The sequence below is a fragment of the Rhincodon typus genome, chromosome 37 (assembly GCF_021869965.1).
Source record: "Rhincodon typus isolate 14 chromosome 37, sRhiTyp1.1, whole genome shotgun sequence".
NCBI classification, from domain to species: Eukaryota; Metazoa; Chordata; class Chondrichthyes; order Orectolobiformes; family Rhincodontidae; genus Rhincodon; species Rhincodon typus.
Window position 1 is genome coordinate 19,245,113 of NC_063368.1, and position 18,719 is coordinate 19,263,831.

At 39.5% G+C, this 18,719-nt stretch overlaps 1 long non-coding RNA gene across 1 annotated transcript in view; it reads right to left on the minus strand.

The window, feature by feature from the left end:
• LOC109937711 overlaps window positions 1-18,719 on the minus strand; it is a 51,060-nt gene that overhangs the window by 24,270 nt on the left and 8,071 nt on the right. The window contains exons 2-3 of the long non-coding RNA XR_002261606.2: window positions 6,801-6,870; window positions 6,046-6,145 (exon numbers count right to left, since the gene is read on the minus strand). This is a non-coding gene — a long non-coding RNA (uncharacterized LOC109937711). The remainder of the gene's footprint in view (window positions 1-6,045; window positions 6,146-6,800; window positions 6,871-18,719) is intronic.

Below are 18,719 nucleotides of genomic sequence, written 5' to 3' on the forward strand. Positions count from 1 at the left end.
GATATGATTCTACGATATGATTCTACGATATGATTCTACGATATGATACACATTTTAGTTTCTAGCTAGCCATCTTCTAACCATGCTGGTACATTACCCCCGTTCCCACTTTGCGCAATATGAGGAGTCTTATCAAATGTCTTCCAGAAATCAAAAGTACATTACATCAACAGGCACACATTATTTCTTCAAAAGAACTTCAATAAATTGGGTCAACATGATTTTCCTTTGAATAAACCATACTGACTCTTCCCAATTACCTGGAGTATTTTCCAATTGCCCAGTTATAACCTCCTTAGTGATGGATTTTAACACCATCCTCACAACTGACGTCAAGCTAACTCGCCTACAATTTCCTGCCTCCATCCCTTTTTGATTTGGGTGGGGGGGTTATATTTGCTACTTACCAGATTAATGGATCTTTTCCAGAATCTAATGAAACACTGGAAAATTGACAACACCACCGACTACATTAGCCACTCTTAATCCAAGGATGAAGTTCAACAGACCTGAAGACTTAACAACCTCACAGCTCCATCAGTTTGTTTAGTACCACTTCCTCAGTGACGATAATTTCGCTATGATCTTCTTCCTTCAACCGCCAGATTCACAAATATTACTAGGATTTTTAAAAATCCATCATTCAAAGTGAAGAGAAAAGCAAAATATTAATTCATTTTATTCACCATTTCTTTACAATCTATTAACTCTCCAAGCTCACCTTCCAGACAACCAACATCCCTTTAGTTACATTTTTTTTCCCTCTTTACATACCTATGGATTCATTTGCAAGCAATTCTTTACCTCATTTTCTTGGATACCAGTCAGCGGCGTATCATTCATTGTGAAATTTAAAATTATTCCTACTCCTCCTGCAGCCTCCTTCTGTCCTCTCAGAAGCACCCATCGCCATTTCCGTCCATCCTCTTCACAAGGGCAGGTTTTCTTTGATCTATCACCCCAGGGAGTAAGTTTTCACAGACATTTTGGGTACATTTTTTGTGTGTTCCTTTGTATTTTGAGCATTGGTTAAAAATTCGAGGATACAGCTCATTGATTTGGTGTTTTATTGGGAATTTTGTTGAACTTTTAGAACGGGTTGGATTGTCTCAACAGTTATTGTGAAATTTGTCACTGAGGTCAAAAAACATGAGTAGAGTTTCCAGAACAAGTTGTTAGACATGGATTGACCTGAAGCCTCCTCAGAGAGATAGAAGTTTCTAATAAAAATAAGTCTTAAAAACAAAAGCAGAAGCACTGAATTGAAAAAACTATTCCAGACTCAACAGGCTAAATGGCCTACTTTTGCTCCTACATGTTATAGTCTAATGATCTAAGTCACATACTTCCCGAGTAGGAAAAATTGCTGTCATTTTTATCATATTAGGTTCAAACCCTAAAAACTCACTTCCCAAATTTTCTCCCACTATTACCGCATGTTGAGTGTTGAGAAATGAGAGAGAAGAGGGAAGGGAGAAGGTCTGTGTCACTGGGGACAGAGAAGATGTCTGGCGAGTAACAGTGAGGTGCTCAGCTCCACAGCAGCCATTGTTTTCTCAGAGCTCATGACCCTACATTTCCAGCTTTAAAAAAATTAATTCATGGGATCAGAGCATTGTTGGCTTAGCCAGTATTTTTTGCCCATCCCTACTTATCCTTAGATAGTGCACTCTTGCTGAATCCTTGAACTGCTGCAATGCGCGTAGCCCACAATGCCATTAGGGAGGAAGTTGCAGGATTTTGAGTCAATGATACATTTCCAAGTCAGTGATCTCTTTAAGTCATTGCTATAAATTGTAAAAAGTTGAGGGCCTACCACAGATCCCTGTAAAACCCGTCACATCCTGCCAGTCATTTATGCATATATATTTATTTCCAGCCAGCCAATCATCTTTCCAATGCTAGTGCTTTACCCCTCACCTACTTTGCACAATGTGGAATCTCAAATGTCTTCAGTCACTCCACCGCCAATGCTCAGTATGTACTGCTGCTGCTATCTACAAGATGCACCACAGATATTAACCGGAAAACCATGTGACAGCACCTTCCAAACCCACGACTGCTTCCATCTAGGAGGAGGGCAGCATATACATGGGAACATCACCAAAACGTTCTCCTTCAAATTCCCCTCCAAGCCACTCACCATCCTGACTTGGAAATATATCACCGTTCCTTCACTGACACTAGGTCAAAATCCTGGAATTCCCTCCCTAGGGACATTGTGGGTCAACTGATAGCACTTGATATGGTTCAAAGCAGCAGCTCAACACCACCTTCTGAAGGGGTGACTAGTGATGGGCAGTAAGTACTAGACCAGCCGGTGACACCCACGTCCCACGAGTGAATAATAATAAAAAGATAGCTTATTTGGGGTTTCTCCAGTGGTCAAGTGGATTTATCCAAAATATGCCTCTGATTTCCAGAGGAGCATGATCCCAGGGTTAATCCCTGATTTGTACTAATTCAAGTAGATCTCTGGTAGGAATGATAGAGAGCCCTTGATTAGGAAATGGAAAACTGGTCCAAAGCCCTAGTGTTGGAAATGCAAATATGGACACAGGCTGAAGACTTCAGCCTTAGTTGATGAGCTTCACCGACAAGTCCAAATAGCTTCAACTTCAGGAGGAACAGGAATCAAGCATTTGAACACTTTCCAGTAAGACCAAGAGATGGAACTGGCAAAAAACTGTGCTGCTTTGTTTTAATGTTTAGCAATATGCAATGTCAGATATTGGTGGGCAGGACACAAAGTATTCATGCGACTGTAAACGAGCCAAATAGGATCCTGGGTTGTGCAGTGCCTACAATAAAATATGAATCACAAGTTGTGCTACTGAGCCCATCAGTACAGTATACAATTCCAGGCCATGTGACTGACTCTTCACTGCCCTCTCAAGTGGCCCAGCAAGACAATGATTGCATTAAAAACTCACAGTAACCAAGTGTAGACAATAAATGCCTGTCTTGGCACCGACACTCTGAGAATGAATAATATAATTCTGGTATCAAATAAAGACTACCATATTTGTAGAAAAAATAGTCTGACAATACTATGACTTTAAGAGGTGTATTTTGTCCTGGCTTTTGTTTGAAGAGAGGCTTCAAGACAGAGGTTCAAAGCTGTCTATTTGAATCCAATAAAGTAAACAGCTTGTGAGGTCTTGGGGTTTTCTTTTTAAAAAAAACGTTGGAACAATAGAAACAGCCTGAATAGGTGGTGTCATGCTTCCCCAGAGCCAGGATTTTTGGTTTTACTTTTCCAAAAGCAGTTGCTGGTGTCTTAAAGCTGGGTTTGGGAGCTGCAGTACATTCTGTCCCTGTTACTCTGAGTTTTCTCTTGATGTTTCTTACCCACCTGGACTGCAGAATTGCATGCGAAGCAATCAATTTTACTGCATGTGCCTTTGCCAAGGGTGTGTTAATGGGATGTTACTATATTGGAACAGTTGCTGTTTAGTAGTTAAATAATCTATTATTCTGTTAAGTTTTCCCAATAGATTTAAGTTATTTTGATTTCTTCTTCCTTTTATTGTATATTCATACAGTATAATTAAAACTAAGTGTGTTTTACTTCAAGGCTGGTAGCTTGACCAATCAAATTCATCTGGAACGCAACGCCTGGCATTTGCCTTTAAAATAAGAAAAAGTTAGGATCTAGACAATCTATTTAATATATTTTGAGGCGGTTTGGTCTGGTCCATAACAATAGCAATGGACTTCCTGTCTGATACCCAGTATCAGACAGCTCTGCTTCAAAGAGATACCACACAAGTCAATTTGTGTACATCAAAAGTAGTCTCGGAAAAGATTCAAGATCCTTCAATGTGTGATGTTGAACAAGAACCTGGAGAAAGTTTTACTATAAGCCTAGGGGCTGACAATGAAGGGCCAAAAGGGGAAGATGAGTGGACAGATAGGATAAAAGCATTTTACATCAATTACAGTAAACATTTCAAATGAGTTCCCAGGGAGGCAATAAAGTCCAATAGGAACACAAATTTTTGAGGCGTCAGACATGCATTTAGTGAGTAAAATCAAGTGAATGATTACAGAGACTGAAAGTTTTTTTTTGTCTTGAACTTTGTCGCCAGCCAAATGCTTCAAAATGATTTTTTTTTGCGGATCTGTAAAACTTGGTAAGAGAAGAAAATACAACTATTTTGAGATCATTGTGATACATCGATTATCTTAGCTTTACTGGGAGACTTCCATTCCATGAGGTGGAAGGTTAGTCTTCAAATTCCACGCAATCAACCATTCATGTAAGATGATGTTTTTTCGGGGGGTGTGTGCATGCATGTTTGTGTGTGTTTGTGTGCGCGTGCACACACTAAAAAAAATTTAAGTGTTGGCTGGTAGAAAGATTTACAGTTACATACCAACTTATCATATCTTAGACATATAGCAAAGCTCTGCAAATACAATGAATTACTTTACAGTGCAGGTCGGCTGTTGTACAGACAAATATGGCTGACAGGTTTATCATAGCAAGATTCTACGAACAGTAATGAAATAAATGCCAAGGTTTTCTTTTGATCGAGTGAGGAATACTGGCTGGGGATCTCATTCTTTGCTTTGTACAATGCTGAGAGATCTTGAATATCCATTTAACCATTGAACAAAGATCTGTATGGCAATCTCCTGCGTAAAGGATACACCCAAGTCTGAACAGATTTGACAGAGGCTGTTCTCCAGGCTGGAGAGCCCAGCCCAAGGTCATAGTCAAAGGATATGAGTTGATCATTTCAGACTGAGATTAGGAAAGATTTCTTTACTCATATGGTTGTGAATTTCTGGAACTCTGACCAACAAGGCTGTAGATGCCCAAAATATATTCAAGACTATCAATGGATTTTTGGATTTTGAGGTTTCAGGAAAGGTACAGTCAGAGTCAAGAACCAACCGTAATATTGAATGGCAGAGCAGACCCCTGAGCAATGCACTGAAATTATGCTGAAGTTCTGGAAAGGCAATTGAAATCTCAGCATTTTGACTCAGCAACAAGGATATTACAACCAGAGAAACTGATTTAGAGGATGGAATTACTTGAATTATCGATTTTCTTTAACTTCTTAGGTATTTATCTACAAAACAGAAACTATCCTTACGCAATGCAATATGTAAACACAAACAAACAAACAAATTTAACCTCCAGCTTTTCCCCTGCGATATAAGAACAAGTAAAAAGCTAAAACAGATTTGCAATGAAGCCCTGAATTTTCTAAAATCTATATTATGTAAACTCCAACAATGCTGCAGTATTTATCTGAAACAATAAATGTCTCAGTTATTGTTTTTCTCAACTCTACAAATCACATCATAAGCCGCAAAAGCAAAGAGCCTACCTTAGTCTACAAAGGCTATTCTTCAGTTACTGGGAATAGACCAGACTATTTGAACTTCAGCAACCACTCCTGCCCTATCTTGCATATCATATTTTCACTGCTCCCAAGTCCGAGAAGTCAAAGAACTGAGAAAAAGCACATTACTCAGATAATCATTGAGGGATTGAGGGAAGGGGGTGAAATTATAATGTAACAATCTATGTCAGAGCATCTGGGTACAACAAATACATTGCATCAACTGTACTCCATACCCATCATTACAGCTCACCAAATAGAATAGCAATCAATTGACGATATCTTCAATTAAACTAAAAAAATCCAAGCCATCAAAATAGGGACAACTTTTGTCTAATTTCTCATTTCCTTGTCAGTTGATGCTTAGAACAAGCACTAGCAGAGTGTGATGGCAAGCTCTACAATCACTCATGTGTCAAAGTGAAACCCCAATGTCCACAAACACAATACTTCACAACAGAAGTCACAGAACAATGCCCTGTATTATGAAATTATGAATTATGAATGATTTTCCTCCATCTCAGTTCCAGAAGATGAAGGTTAATTGTAACATTTCTAACCTCGTTCCTGTTGAAAAATATCTAAACAAACAAACTATCCTTTAGAAAAATTTGTAATAGTAATCAAAATATCCATGAACATTACTCTGAATACAGGCTAAAAACTCTGACAGGGACACCCTTACCATGAAGGTCTTGAGACACGCTTGCTGGCGCCTTGACCCGTCATTAACCTGCATGAGAAGGGTTTCTGTGCAAATATCCGCAAACACTTTTGTACAAACACTGTTTGGAAGGAAAAACATTTCAACAGGTTAGAACAGAAAATAAGACTATCAGAAACACATCTCAAATGAATGGTTTATTTGAACTAGTTATATTCTTAGACACCCACATGATTACAAACACTGAAGCCAAGAAGTCCAGGACCCTACTTTCTCTCCCATATTACAATTACACATTCTCAAATCAGGGAAAATGGACACTCAGTGTCAGGTAAGGATCCAAAAGAAAGCATACCATAGACAATGAGGAAAACTCATACTACTTTGCCCCAGCAATATACCTCAATATCAATATTAGAAGAATGCCAGCCCACTGCACTTTTGTTTCACATCTATTTCATTTGCAACACCAGCCACCCTTACACAGTATCAGTGAAACATCCAATATAGAACAGCCCCAACACCCAAGGGACAAATGTACAGGAGTTTAAGGAACCCAAATCTTTTTTGCAGAAGAAAATCTAATTCAAACAGCAATTTATTGCAGGACCACTACTCCTACAGCACTAAGAATTCATTGAAACAAAAGTCTTCTTCTGTATTTTGTTTGGCTTGCTACTATACCAGTTGGCGCATAAAATAGTCTGTAATAGGCTTTGGGGAAGTAACTCTTTCACACCCAAACACTGCGCATTACTTGAATACGTAAATTTTACCTGTGACAGTTTTCACGGGCGTCTACAGCCCAACAGGTCTTCTCTTATGACTACATATGGTGCAAAAATTCTGCAATATAAAGAAGAAAAGATTATTAACAAACTATACTTATAGTTATTTGGTAGTGCAGATCTCAAGTATTACTGGCTCATTTTTCAGGGAAGTGCATTGATCAATCAACTTATCTGGTTTAAAATTTAAACAAAGTTTGACAAATCACACCATCTAGCTGGTGCAGAGTCCGCTTGCTAACCAACAAGCACTCTCATTTTATACAATAGAAATGTGACCTCTGTTTTACATTGGTATTTCTTGCAATTACCCTGATGAGTGCAAGATCTAAAGCTTTGGCAAAGTGTATTTTTCTTCAGCAATACTCAATTTTTTTTTCTTACTTCAGTAGGTTTCCATCTATGCAGCACAAGATTTCTCACCCAAAACCTTCAGGTCCCACAAAACACCCTTTTGGTGCCTTACCCAATTAGCCATCGTCAGCTAGTTGCTCAGTGGTTAGCACTGCTGCCTCGCAGTGCCAGGGACACGGGTTCAATTCCACCCTCTGTTTCCTCCAACAGTCCAAAGATAAGCAGGTCAGGGGGATTGGGCATGTTACATTGCCCACAGTGTCCAAGGATGCGCAGGATATGTGGATTAGCCATGGGAATGCAAGGTTACAGGGATGGGGCGAGTCTGGGTAGGATGCTCTTTGGAGGGTCAGTGAGGACTCAATGGGCCGAATGGCCTGCTTCTACACTGTAGGGATTCTATTCTTCTCACAATGCTCAATGTTACTCAAGGTGAGCAGGGAGAAGACCTGAAAATCAAAGTTCAATGCACAGCTCAGCTTCGGTTGCTTTTTGCACTCCTAATTAAAGCTTGTTAGGAGGAAAACATCCTACTCCAAAGGCACTTTTGTTCGACACCTATTCCATTTGCAATATCAGCCACTCTTACAGCATCAGCGAAACATCCACATAGAACAGCCCCAACATCCAAGGGTCAAATGTCCAAGTACAAAATACAAGTGGTACCAATAATTTTCTTTAAAATTCACTTAAGGAATTCAAGTGTTTTTGCAGAAGACCAAGTCACCCGAGATCAGATAACTCAGCAATAGTCCTGAATCAAACTTCGAAACTGTATCCCAATGTCATATCTACTTTAACAGGGTGAGTTTCTTGATCTGTATCAAACATTATTGCTTCCACTAGAACCAACATTTATAAAGTCTGACAGAAGGGGGGGGGGGGGAGGGGAGAAACAGATCGTCTTGCATACACACAACCCCAGGTTGTGAGACTCACTCTCTCGCGCACACGCACGCACGCACACCCTCCATTGTCCATCCCTTCAAACCCCTTTCAAGAAGGATACCTTATTGTCTCTAAGTGTCTTGTTAGAGGGGAAATTACTACCCAGAGAGGCATATTGAAATAACAGTGGTGGTTTGATTTTATTGTTCAAACTTTGATTAAAATCACACCTCTTCATGCATCCATGAATAAGCTTCTCACTATTTCCCAAAGATTCAGATGAACATTTCAAATCCTTGAGAGTTACTTGATCCATGCTTGCATATAAAGAGACATACATTTTCAATTTCACAAAAGCATCAACACTACTTTTTCCAGATATTTACTCTTTAAATCTATCAGCAAAACTGCACTTGCTTCAACTGATAGTTTAGAATATATTCCAAGCAAAGCTATGAACTTCTGTTATCACGAGCAAACCTAATTTTGCTCATATGCACATTTAGGCCACAGACACACTTATAATGGTATTTCCCTTCAATATGATAGTGAGTACACTCTTAAGTAATCTGTAAAGTGTTTCTGGGATGGTCCAAGAGTTTGAATTTTGCTGTATAAACACTACCTACATATGCATGTAAGAATATATAAATTAGGTGCAAGAATAGGCTGCTCAGCCCTCTAGTCTGCTACATCATTCAATAAGATCATGGACAATCTGAACAGTTACAACTTTACACTTCCACCTATACATGAAAGAATCTCAACTATAAAGGGAATTAAAAGCAAAAGGTAGATAACCTTTGAAATGACTCTGGGGCAGAGAATTCTAGAGACCCACCAGTCCGTTACAAAGGTGTCCTAAATGCAAAATCTCTTATCGTTAAGTTATGTGCCATTGTTTTCTACTCTCCACTGGAGAAGGAGCTGTCCTTCTAGCATCCATCTTGTCAGGTCCTCTCAGAACCCTGTATGCACCAATGGATATAGGCCAGTCCGTCCGATCTTCCTCATAAAAACAACCTCACCCGCAAACCCAGATATCAGTCAAGTGAATCAGCTGTGAACTGTTTCTCACAGATTTACATCCTATTCTAAATAAGGTAACCAGAACTGTATTCAGTACTCCAGATGTGGCCTCACCAACACTTTACACAACTGTATGAAAATATCACCATTTTATATTCCACTTGCCTCCCTATCCACTTGATGCTTCTGCATACTAATCTTTCATAATTCATTTACCAGGACATCCAGATCTCTCCGTACTTCAGTTCTGCAACATTAAATACTGCAAACTAAATCTTCAATAATACAAGGTCCAGATAAATCACATTTACTCAGCTAAACAGTGTCTGTTGATGGTAATATATTCTGAAAACACTGACCTAACAGTTTGACCTGCTTTATGAATAATCTTTTAATTGACCATCTCAAATTTTTCCCACCAGCGACAGTCTTGTCACCACATGTACTTTACAATGGTGCTGCAAGGTTCAAAATGCTCCTTACAAGTTTGGAATGCTAAAATCCATACTTGTACAGAGTTCTTTCCACAGATCATTGTCTGAAAATTTCCCATTCTCACTATCACACAACACTGTGATCCCAGTGAAATACCATGTATATTAAAAGCAAGCAACGGGGTTTAAAAATCAAAGCTTGAAGATTTAAAATCATGCTTTGAAATCATCTGTTTTGAAGAAAATCGAAATCCTATCATTCATTGCACAAGACAGGGTCAGCAACACTAATTACATACACAAACAAGCAAGGGTGGTACAAGGAGCTCAAGAATGTTTTCCCACATTTATTGCCCAAATTATTCTGAACGTAATTATCAATCAGTCTCAATATTTACTTCATTCCGCTACCAGCGCACCATGGCTGCAGTCTGCAACATCCATAGGATACTATAGCAGCTTAATTTAGATAAACATGAAGTGTTGCATTTTGGTAAGGCAAATCAGGGCAGGGCTCGTATACTTAATAGTAGGGTCCTGGGGAGTGTTGCCGAACAAAGACCTTGGAATAGAGGTTCATAGATCCTTGAAAGTAGATTCGCAGGTAGACAGGGTAGTGAATAGGACGTTTGGTACACTTGCCTTAATTGGTCAGTACATTGAGTATAGGAGTTGGGATATCACATTGCAGCTGTACAGGACATTGGTTAGGCCACTTCGGGAACAATGCATTCAATTCTAGTCTCCCTGCTATAGGAAAGATGTTGTTAAACTTGAGGGGGTTCTGAAAAGATTTACAAGGATATTGCTGGGGTTGGAGGGTCTGAGCTACAGGGGGAGGCTGTATACACTGCAATTATTTTCTCTGGAGTGCTGGAGGCTGATGGGTGACCTTATAGAAGTTTATAAAATCATAAGGGGCATGGATAGGGTGAATAGCCAAGGTCTTTCTCCCCCACCTCAGAGTAGGGGAGTCCAAAACTAGAAGACCTAGGTTTAAAGGTGAGAGGGGAAATATTTAAAAGTAACCCAAGGGGCAACTTCTTCATGCAGGGGGTGGTGCGTGTATAGAATGATCTGCCACATGTGGTGGTGAAGGCTAGTACAATGACAACATTTAAAAGGCATCTGGATGGGCACATGAAGAGTAAGGGTTTAAGAGGGATACAGGCCAAATGCTGGCAAATGGGACTAGATTAATTTAGGATATCTGGTCGGCATGGATGAGTTGGACCAAAGGGTCTATTTCAGGCTCTGTAGCAACTTGCCAAACTTTTGATAGTACCGCCCAAGCATATACACTACCTACAAGCTAGCGCTTCCCAGGTACAACCTGAAATTTTGGGTCACAAGCCCTGAAGCAGCAATGGCTACCATGGAGTTCTACCAAGTTGTAACTCCTATTTTAACAGTTCTCATTAAGAGTTTGCTACAATTTCAAGCCTCAAAATGGATTCGCAGAGGAAAAAGGTTTGTGAAGCACTAACCCAAAAGGACAAGAGCAATAGTGTGTTTGGGGACATGATAATCAAGTTCCACTGTACTCAGCAAAGACTGCAGCAGCAAAATTGCAAATCATCATCTTTCAAGGACAACTATACATCAGTAGAAAGTACCAGCCTTGCTAGCAACACTCAAATCTAAAGAGTCAAATTTGAAAAAGTTCAATTAATTTTGTAGTTATAACTATGTAAAAAGTACAATTATTCCTCTGTCCAAAGTTTAAAAAAAAACTAGTTAATTTTCAAGTAATTTGTTTGAAGTATTTTAAAGAGAATGGCTCCATTGGTTTGTCTACCTACTTCTAGTCTCCTACTTCTTTATTTCAGTTCTCATATCTACCTTGATCCCAGCACTTCAAAATATCATATGATATAATAGTCCTCTGGAACTTAGGAAATTAAAAGCAGTATGTAACAAGTATCAGACCAGTATGAATGAAAAAAAAAGGTGCTTCATCACATTTTATTCACTTTCCCAAAATGCTATCCTTACCCACTTCCTATTAAATCATGTAGCCAGTTCTGTATCCTGATCTTAGCCACATTTTTTGGCAATGAGTACCAGCTGCTGATTTGTCACATGTGTATAAAAATATGCTGCTCAACATCTGGCTTCTTGTCTTCATAACCCCATCCCTGCTTTCAAGAATTGACTGTGAAGCAATGCAATAGGCTTACTTTCTTTATGTGGTTAAGTATCTGATATTTTATCTCTCTGATGACACCCAAGTCATTTATTGTTGAAGCTAAAGGGGTATGGATTATCATGATGGATAGTTGGTATGAGCAATAACTTTATTCACTCTGGAGACCACTGTTTTTTTTTTAAGCCTATCATGAATCCCAGCCAATCCATTAAATCACCTAGAGAAGGCAAAAAAACCAGACGAAAATCTCCCAAGATGAAGATGATGCCCTGTGAATGCTCTTCTTGATTCCCAATTTACTCTTCTGCACATGCAAGGGATTACCTGCTATTGACTGAGCTAAATATTGCACATTTTGGACTGGAAGCCTCAACGTAAGCATTTTATTTATGATTTTCACCAATGGCTCTGAAACAGGACGTCTGACTTTTCATTTAGCAAAAGGTAGTGTTTAGCTGAGCTTAAGGAAAAAGGCAGTCTTGACTCTTGATTGCTGTCCAATGATCCTGGATGAAAAGCATGTATGGCTGAATGTTGCGCGAGGACTGTATTGTTTCATAGTCAAGTAATCTGGCCATTTTCTCAAACAAGATTCATTCTCAAAGAATGACCATTTGAGTGAAATACCAGATCCAACTCGATGCCTATGAAACAATACTGTAGCAGGTGAAGAGGAGAAAAGAAAGTGGAATCCATATTCAAAAGAAAAGAATGACATGGAGCAACATAGAGGTGGTGTACAAAGATCCTAGAAACAGAAGAGGGACAATATAAAGTATTAAAGTGACAAATACAGTTTGTTTTAATTACTACACTCAAGGGCAACCTCTAGGACAGAATTTGTGCCCTTAAAGTAACCCCTAACGTGATCACATTAAATGCAAAAATACTGCAACGTTAAAAGTACGAATATAAACAATGTAGAGTAAAATAAAATCACATTTAAAAACAAAACATTACACAATTATTGATGCAGACCACGTCTCAAACAGGTTGGTTTTCTCTTAGGGAATAAAAAGCGAAACTATTTTGTTTCACAAAATTGTACAGGTAAGGATCTGTAAACCAAGATTCCTCCTAAATATGGCTTCTGTTTCCACGCCCACAATCCTCTGTCACCACCTTAAGGAAGGGTACTTTTTTTTAAAAATCCAATGTATATTCTTTTCATTCTGTTTTAACGCTCACCCATCTCGAGCGTGTGCCTCAACCAATGAGACAACGGTAAAACAGGACAAAAGACCTCTCCGACAGTTGAAAGCCAGCAAATATTTGGGAAGGGAAAACAACAACAAAACATAAACACACATGAACATGCACACACAGTGGGAACTTGAAAAATGGCAATAAAATTCCGTCTCCCTCTCTCTGTAATAAAGCAGTTTTCGCTGGATGCTGGGGTCCTGGTGAATGGTCACTCGCAGACATCGCCTCCCCAAAACACAACACTGCTTTGCATATGCTTAATTGCTGTCACACATACTTGGCAGTTTGCCCACCTCATAACCAGCAGACTGCAGTCATTGGAAGGTGGGAGGAGGCAGAGAAGGAAAGGAAGCAGTAACCTGTGCAGTTTTTACGACACTGTACTGAAAGAATTATGACGAGGGAACTGTTCAGGAGAAAATGGAGGATGGAATGGAGTGTTGCAGTGCAGGCAGAACTTTATTAACCCCTTGGCTGCCTCAGTACAGGGCTTCAGTTTCAATTAAAATATACGTTCAGAAGGAATTTCTGAACAAACCACAAGCTACCTTTTATATTATTTCAGCTAAAATCAAGATCTCTTTCTGGAAATAAAATAACCTTAGTCAGGAAAGAGTTTGGTCTCAGTTTTTCTGAGCTCAAGGAGGGGGCAATATCAATTATTACTCCTACTGAAAAGGACACAGGCTTTGGGACAAGGATAGAATTGGGCTTAATTATATATCCTTCATCTACTCCCAAATTAAAGATGAACAGCAGCCAGCCTACTAACCAAATCACACTTCAAGATTGACCATCTTTTTATCTGCTTATTCTTTTTCCTTTACCTCTAGACAACCTAACTTTGAATGTTGACATGTTTTCATCTCAATAACTGACAATAAAAATGAATTCCATTGCTGTAATTCTGCAAAGAGGATTCTCTTGCTATCTATTCCAAACCCTACAGTTAATCCTGTAGCTAAGGCATGTGCCTTGAAATCCTTCCACATTTAGAAACAAATCTGCATCTATTGTTTCTCATTCTTTTATCATTTAAAATGCTACCATACTACCCCACAATCTACACTGTTCTAAAAATAAAAAAAAGACAATTTCCAAGTCTTCTTTCATATGTGTATCTCTTCAAAACTCTAGAAATATAGAAAAACTCACTGAAGTAGAACTGACATAACCTTCACACATCTACCAGAGTTTACTAAAAGCCTAGAAACAGCATGACTACAACCAAAACAATTACAAGAAACAGCAAAGTAATTAGTAACATCCAGAACACAGGCACTGAAACACCATTTCTTTCAGGTTTTGTACTGTACTGAAAGATTAAAATAATAGTTAGTTATCTTTTTCAGCAAAGCATTTCAAAATTCAAGTCATAAGACTTCAATAACTTAGCAAACTATGGGAGCAGGCTGATGAAAACCACCTCAACTCTCTCTGCTAGCCACAAAGATCATTTGAGTTAAATTCAAGGTTACGGGGAACAAAGTACACAGAACCAATTTATCAAGTCTCTTTTCTGTGGGCACTTTCCTAAAAGGTATTCAAAAATTTTACAATTTAGGACATTATTTGGCTTATACTCATGCATCAGCTTGCAGAAAGCAGCCCATTCAGTGTCATCTAGTTTCCCTGTATCCTTAAACAGAATTGTGGAATTTTAAGTTCTCTTGAACATTCACAGGAACTTTTTTAAAAAAAAAATACATGTTCTTTCAGAAGGCCAAAAGTATGCTAACCCACTAAGCCATTTCATGCTCAAATTTTGAAAAATGCCACTGAGCTGTTTTAGAATGGCAGGACCAAGAAACATGATCCCAATTCACACAAACTCTAAATGCTTGCTTACCCCTCTTTTTCCGTAAAATACTTTGGCTGAAAGGATTCTCTAATTCCTCTGCACTCTTCAGCTTTGTACACTACACAAACTGAGCCAGACGTTTTGCAAAAGCCATTTTAAAATGACAGAAGTGGGTGAATGTAGCTAATAGTAAAAGGTAAAGTTGCCATAGTTCCAGAAGACTACAGGGCTGGTCTCTCATTAGAGACAGAGAAATAACTAGTGGTGAGTTTAACTCGAGAGTCACTATTCCTCAGGGGAGGGAAAAAGTTGAGAAGGAGAATGCTTCACAGTAACCTCAGCCAGTGCAGGAATTGAACCCACACTATAGGGATCACACTGCATAATCAAACCAACCCCCAACATCAACGAAATACACAGATGGTCCTTCATTCAATTCTTTCCCCGTCTACAATTAGCCGACCTCAGATGGTATGCACATTGATAATGGTGAAATATCCATTATTAAATTCAGTAAACTGATACTCTATTTAGTTTCACACAACTCCGCAGTATTGAGAGAATGTTGCAATGATGGACATTTAAAATGTTAAATCAAGGCTGGGACTTTCCTGTTAAGTAGACTTAAAAGTTTCCATGACACTGTTTCAAAGAAGAGCACGAAGACTCTCCTCAGTGTATTAGTTAATACTTATCCTAAAGCTACAATCACTACAACAGATAACCAAGTCATTGCCATAATATTGTTTGTGGAACTGTGCTGTGCTTAAATTGGCTGGCATGTCATACACACCTCAGTACATACAGTTCAATATACTAAATTGGCTGCAAAATATTTTGGAAAATCCTGAAGTCAAGAAATGTGAATTCTTCTTCTTACAAAAGAACAGTCACTTGGATGCGAGACTAGACATCAGCCACTGACCATGAAGCTAGTACCCCAGGAGTCAACACATTCACAATAGGAGAAAAAAAATTAACAAAATGACTCCAAATTCATCAATAAATTACAACTGAAGAGAGGCAACAATAACAATACTGGCCACAACTGAAAAGCCAGACCTCAGTGGTCAGGCTAAGAAGTCAAGACAACTTTTTTACCTGACATCATCAAATGCTATTTGCCTGTAACAAAACCCAAAAGAAATCAACAGGTAGACAGACAGGTGACCTGCATGCCAAAACAAGCAGATGCTTAGATACAAAGGCAGTGTGCTACAAAGTTAATCATCAAAATCTTAATGCCAATCGGAAAACTGATCACAAGGTGAAAAACAGTGAATTTTGCTAGTAAATATTTATTAAACAAATCACAACGAGATACCATTAAGTAATTAAGTTATTGCTCATGCACCCAACTTCTAATATAGTGTTACATTTTGCTGAAGTATGAAAAAGGAGAAGGCATAACAAATAAGAATGCAAGAGAGGCAACAACAGCATTGCATGCAGGAAGAATGATTTTCTTTTCAACATTTCAATACTTAATCATGGCATAATTTCTCTCAATTTATTCTTACCCCAGATATTGTTTACTTGTGACACTCACTGGACTAGTGCTGTAACCTAGAGGCCCAGGTTAATGCTGTGGGGGCATGGGTTTAAGTTCCACCAAAACAATGGAATGATCGAATTTAAATTAAATTAATAATTATGAAATTGAAGATTGTTTCATGGTCATCATTACTAATACTGCCAATTTTCATTAAAAAAAAAACACCATCTGGTTGCCCTTTAGAAAGGGATTCCGATATCCTTACTTGATCTGGCCTACATGTGATTCTAGACTCTGTGCGGCTCTGAAATGAACTGGCAAGCCCCACATTACAAAGTCTAATTAGGATGTGCAGTAAATGCGTGCCTTTGAAGATTATTACATCCCAGGAAAGATTAGAAAATGCATTAAATCAGAATCAAAAGTCTAGTATATGCATTAATAACTTGGATAACAAAAGTGAATATACTGTCACCAACTTTGCCGATGACAAAATACATGGAAAGGCAAATAGTGAGGATGACAGAATCTACAGAGAGTTATAGACAGGATGAGTGAGTGGGCAAAAATCTTGGTAGATGGAATAAAATGTGAAAAAATGTGAGGTTAGGCACTTTGGCAGGAAAATAGAGCTGAATATTATTTAAATGGAGCAAGACTGCAGATAGTTGCAGCACAAGGGGGACGAGGGTCATTGTGCATAAATCACAAAAAGCAAGCGTGCAGGTTCAGGAGGTAATAGCAAAGGCAAATGGATATTGGCCTTTATGTCAAAAGTAATGGTGTAGAAAAGTAGGGAAGTATTCCTAAAACTATGCAATGCACTTGTCAGTCCGTTGTTCAAATTCTACGGATGGTTTTGGTCCCCTTATGCAAGGGGAGATATTCTGCCACTGGAGCCAGTCCACAAAAAGGTTCACCAGCTTGATACAAACAAAAGACGTGTCGATGCTGGAAATCAGAAACAGAAATTGTTGGAAAAGCTCAGCAGGTCTGGCAGCATCTGTGAAGAGAAATCTTTGACTTGATTTTTAATTATCACGTACCTACGTACAGTGAAAAGATTTGTTTTGTGCGCAGCCCAGGCAGATCATAACATACAAGGATATACAGAACACAGGGTGATTGAACTGAGCGAGGCAAAGTTAAGGCTACACAGGAGGTGTACAAAACTAAGACAAGCATGAGATTTGAAACTTGAGAAGTCCATTCAGCAGTCTAATAACAACAGAGAAGACGCTGTTCTTGAACCCGTTGGTATGTACATGTTCTAGCTTTTGTATCTTCTGCCTGACTGAAGAGGTTGGAAGAGATCATAACTTGGGTGGGAGGGGTCTTTGATGATGCTGGCTGCTTTTCCGTGGCAATAAGAAGCGTAGACGGAGTCAATGGATGAGCAGTTGGCTTGCGCGATGGTCTGGGCTGTGCTCACAACTTTCTGTAGTTTCTTACGGCCCTGGGCAGAGCAATTGCCATACCAAGCCATGACGTATCCAGATAAAATGCTTTCTACAGTGCATCTGTAAAAGTTGATGAGGGTTCTTAGGGATATGCCAAATTTCCTTAGCCTCCTTAGGAAGGCGGCGCCTTGTTGGGCCTTCTTGGCTGTCATATTTCCGTGGGTGGCCCAGGACAGATTGTTGGTTATTGCCACTCCTAGGAACTTGATGCTCTCAACCCTCTCCACCTCAGCTTCGTTGATGTAGATGGGGCATGTCCTCCTCCTTTCTTCCTGAAGTTGATGATCAGCTCTTCAGTTTAGCTGACGTTGAGGGAGAGATTGTTATCTTTGCACCATGACACTAACCGTTCTGTCTCGTCATTGTTTGATACCCAGCCTACAATGGTGGTGCCGTCAGAAAATTTATACATGGCGTTTGAATGAAATTTGGCCACACAGTCATGAGTGTACAAGCAGTACAGTAGGAGGCTGAGTCCTCATCCTTGCGGGGCACAGGTGTTGAGGATTGTTGTGGAGAAGGTGCTTTGTCTATCTTCATTGATGGCGGTCTATGGGTCAGGAAGCAGAGGATCCAGTTGCAGAGAGCAGAGCCAAGACCAAGGTCTTGGAGTTTGGGGATTAGCTTGGTTGGGGTTATAGCGTTGAAGGCAGAGCTGTAGTGAATAAGTAGAGGCCTGATGTAGGTATCTTTACTATCCAAATGATCCAGGGATGAGTGCAGGGCTAGGGAAATGGCATCTACCATGGACCTGTTGTGCCAGAAGGCAAATTGCAAGGGATTGAGGGAGGCTGGGAGGCTACAGTTGATGTTAGGCATGATTAGCCTCTCAAAGTAATTCATAATTACGGAGGTCAGAGCCACTGGGCAGTAGTCGTTGAGGCATGTTGTATGTGTTTTCTTTGGTACCAAGATGATGATGGCCTTTTTGAAGCAGGTGGGGACTTCAGCTTATAGGACGGAGAAGTTGAAGATGTCGGTAAATACCTCCTCCAGCTGGTCCGCACAGGATCCAAGTGCACGGCCAAGAACTCCATCCAGGCCAGTCACTTTCCCTTGGGTTTACTCTCAGGAAGGCATTTCAGACATCT